Below are 4,484 nucleotides of genomic sequence, written 5' to 3'. Positions count from 1 at the left end.
TGATTTTATGATAGATATTTCTTAAAAAGATACAAAAAACACTAAATGTTAAAGAAAAGTTTGGATTATATTAAAATTAATAATATTTAAATATATAATATATAATATAATGTCAAAAATATACAGTATATATACTATATGATATGTATACTATATATCACTGTACTATGTATTATATATATTGTCTATATATATTTCTATATACTTTAATTGTTTTAATGAACAAGTAAAATATAAATTTTAAAATACAATAGCATCAAAAGACACAAAATACTTAGAAATAAATTTAACCAAATATGTGCAAGACATGTTCAGTGAAAACTCTGTATTACTGGTGAGATAAATTAAATAAGACCTAAATAAATGGAGAGGTATACCATGTTCAGGGATTGGAAGACTCATTGTTAAAATGACAGTTTCCTGCAACTTAATCTATAAATTCAATGCAGTATCAATTAAAATCTCACCGGGTTATGTTTTGTAGAAATGTACAAGCTGATTCTAAAATGTGTTTGAAAATGCAAAAGATATAGGCTGTCTAAAATCAGTTTTTAAAAGGAAAAAAGAGGATTTATACTGTCTGATATCAAGACTTCCATAAAGCTACAGTAAAGAAGTTGTTGGAGTACTAAGATAGGATAGTCATATGTACAGTGGAACAAAATTTAGAGTACAGAAACAGACCCATACTATGTCCCGTTTTCCACAAAGGGGCAATGATAATTCAGTGGAGAAAAGAATAGTCCTTGCAACCAACTGTCCAAGAAAAAACAGATATCCAAATAGAAAAAAAAAAAATTCCTGGCTTTTCTTAATGCCATGTACAAAATGAGCTCAAAACATGAATCATAAACATAAATATAAAATTAATCAAACCTTGAGGTAGACAAAAATGTTATAAATAGAGCACAAAAAAGATAAAATAATGATGTATTAGATTTAACCAAAATTTAAAACATTTGCTCCTCTATAGATACCATTAACAAAATAAAAAGGCAAATCAATGACTGAGAGAAAATATTTGTAAATCACGTATTTTATGAAGAACTTATATCCAGAACATATAAAGAACTTCTAAAACTCAGTGTCTTTCTTAAATGCTTAAATAGAATCAGAGAAAATTTTCTCAAATGTACAAGCAATTAGAAAATGTATTATTTGCAAAACTTAGAGAAAACTGTATTCAAAGGCATTCTCTAGCCAACTAAAAGGTGAGTCAACATACAGAAGCAAAAAATTCTGAAATCAAATTATAAAAATACTGGGATAAACAATGAAACTGGATGATCATAGATATAAAGATAGTATTTACAAAACAATGAGATTGTGAAAACACCAAAAAGTTAATAACAAACTGGTTCTAAACATTTCACGATAAAAACAACAGGAAATGGATTGCAGAGGGAGGACAGAGGTAAAGAATGCTAATTTCCTCCTCTTATGAGGCGTGCCAACAGATATGACAGGCAAATTGACAAATACACCAAAGACCCGGAAATGTTTGTATCGTTAGCCAACAATTTTACATGTAGAAATTTAACTTAAGGAAGTAACTGTGAGCAAATTGTATACACAGATGTGTATTGCAGCATTATTTATGGCAGACAAACACTGAAAGGGTTCTAAATGTCCACTAGTATGGGACACACAGAAGAAGTATGGCACATGCATTCACTAAAATAGTGTCTATTTATTAAATGGGATGTGGACAAAGAATATTCAATGATTAGGATAGATTTTCATCATCTTTCTTAGTTGTTTTTTTTCCTTATGACATTCTATTTGAAACCAAGAATTTTGCTCTTTTAAGAATGTTTCTTAATATACTTAATATAGTGTGGTATTGGCACATGGAGAAATGTAGTTATACATTTATTTATCTGTATATTAAAAAAAAAAACTCTTAAGTCCATATTGATACCTCTGAATCCAGTCCAACACCACCTTGCTCATTCTCGTCTTCCTCCTCACCTTATTTGTAGCATCTTTCTCTGACAGTAAGAAACCTGGATCTCATTATCTATCATTCCTTTTTCGTTCAACTCTGGTATATTCAAAAATAGTTTCAAGACTTTCAACCATACCCTTGTGAGAAAGTTATTTATCACTTAATATAGTGTGGTATTGGCACATTGGGATCAGTTTGGCATCGTCCCTAACGTTTTCCCATTTACTTTCCTAAGTTTTCTGCTGCTTATGAACATTTTCATGTGAAATACTTCCTAAAAAACTATTCTGTGCTTTAAATACCAGTGACTTTTTGCTTCCTAAAACAGCAGTAGTCATGATTTTTTTTTTTTATTATACTTTAAGTTCTAGGGTACATGTGCACAATGTGCAGGTTTGTTACATATGTATACATGTGCCATGTTGGTGTGCTGCCCCCAATAATCTTTCATTTTCATTAGGTATATCTCCTAATGCTATCCCTCCTCCATCCCCCCTCCCCACAATAGGCGCCCGGTGTGTGATGTCCCCTCTGGTCCAAGATCTCATTGTTAATTCCACCTATGATGAGAACAGGCGGTGTGGTTTTTCTGATCTGAGATAGTTTGCTGAGAATGATGTTTCACAGCTGCATCCATGTCCCTACAAAGGACCAACCTCATCTTTTTTTATGGTTGCATAGTATTCCATGGTGTATATGTGCCCACATTTTTCTTATCCAGTCCTGTCCTGATGGAATTATGTTGAATCCAAGTCTTGCTGTTGTGAATAGTGGCCGCAATAAGATATGGTGCATTCTTATAGCAACATGACTTATATCTCCTTTGGGTATCCTACCCAGTAAGGGATGGCTGGGTCAAATGATAGTTCTAGTTCTAGATCCTTGAACGAATCGCCACAGCTGTCTTCCACAGTATTGAACTAGTTACAGTCTCACCAACATGTAAAAGTGTTCCCTATTTCTCCAAATCCTCCCAGCACCTGTTGTTTCCTGATTTTTTAATGATTGCATTCAACTGGTGTGAGATGGTACCCATTGTGGTTTTGATTTGCATTTCTCTGATGTGCAGTGATGATGAGCATTTTTTCATGTGTCTGTTGGCTGTATGAATGTCTTCTTTTGATGATTTATTTTTAAATGAGAAAATAAGAATTCCGTCACTTAGAAGCTAGTTGGTTTATAATGTCAATGCTTAGTTTCAAACATGACACTATAGTTGTATTTTTAAGTCTCAATAACTTATGGTTTTGGTGGACTTGAATAAAATACTAATTGCATGACAAAGTGTACTAATTTGATGAGAGAATCAAAACATTAATTTTTACCAATTCCCAGCAATACATAATTCTAAAAAGAAACACACACACACACACGAGATAGATCAATTCAAAAGGGACCTCCAATGCATGTATTTTCTGAAAGAACAGATCCAGTCATAAAATATCCTCCACCACAAATGTGAGCCAAACCCATGTTTCATTTATTTCAAATATTTGAATGCTCCAACTTTTGGCTCATCATCAGACCTCTCAGAAATACTTTGCAGGAACTCAGCAGACACAAGGTTACCTCCTAGCACTGCCTGAGAGCAAAGTGCTCCTACAAGCCCTACTCACACAGGACTCGCCCTGCAGCTCTGAGACCCACCCCAAAAGCGTTGAAGCCAGCAGCTGCTCATAGGCCAATGACTGCAGAGAAATAATGACAGGACATGGGAGCGATGGGGAGGGCATCTCTGCTGCCAGCCCAGGAGATGTTTGTTCCATGGAATTCTGAGGCCACTGTCCCACCTCCTTATCTCTTCTGGGGAACTCTTGGTGTCAGTAACCAACAGCCAGACTCTTGCAAGGTCCCCGTTGGATTAAGTTCTCATGCAGTCTGCATCACCAATGTAGATATCATCAGAAAAGCAATTTTAAATGTTCAGGCTGGGGTAGAGTATGACTATGGCAATCATCTGTTGCCCTTCACAGCATTGCTAGGCAGCCTCATTTTCATCACATTTCAGGTCTTTCTGCAAACCACCGTAGTGCTCCCCCAGGAGTTCAGTTTTCAGAGACTACCAAGCACTCACTCAAGCTTCTCCTCCTCCTTCCCCCACAGATGGTTCCACAGTTTTCATAAGAAACAGATGACAAGAGAAACTTGCTTCGGAGAAACCTTCTCACCTGTTGCCTACATGTGATGAGCTTTACAATGATTAATTATATTTTATTGAAGACAAAACTCGCTCTTAAAACTTAGATGTCAAGACCCTCAAGAAGCAAAGCCAGAGCAACACCTGCTTTCTTCTCCTTCTTCCCCACACTGGCCCAACATGCTTCAGCTGCTCTCTGGATTCATCAAGACACAGCACTCATTTGATCACATCTCCTGTGCAGAAAAATGGAATCAGCTCAAGTCACCTTCAGTCATGCACACAAGAAACAAGGAACCCAAATATTTGTCAAAAAAGGAAAAAAAAAAAAAGGAGCAAAATACAATATGTTTGCTCTACCCGTGTGCATACCAGGCAGGCATTCGGAGGCTTTGCCAG

General features: G+C 35.5%; 1 long non-coding RNA gene across 1 annotated transcript in view; it reads left to right on the top strand.

Moving 5' to 3' along the window:
- Nucleotides 1-4,484, top strand: part of LOC108519533 (uncharacterized) — a 32,741-nt gene that overhangs the window by 26,232 nt on the left and 2,025 nt on the right. Inside the window, exon 3 of the long non-coding RNA XR_001882649.1 lies at nt 4,052-4,484. This exon is cut by the window's right edge and continues 2,025 nt beyond it. This is a non-coding gene — a long non-coding RNA (uncharacterized LOC108519533). The remainder of the gene's footprint in view (nt 1-4,051) is intronic.

The sequence above is a fragment of the Rhinopithecus bieti genome, unplaced genomic scaffold (genome assembly GCF_001698545.2).
Source record: "Rhinopithecus bieti isolate Rb0 unplaced genomic scaffold, ASM169854v2 scaffold_42745, whole genome shotgun sequence".
NCBI lineage: Eukaryota > Metazoa > Chordata > Mammalia > Primates > Cercopithecidae > Rhinopithecus > Rhinopithecus bieti.
The sequence above is the reverse complement of the archived record's forward strand: the minus strand, read 5'-3'. Positions and strand labels throughout refer to the sequence as shown.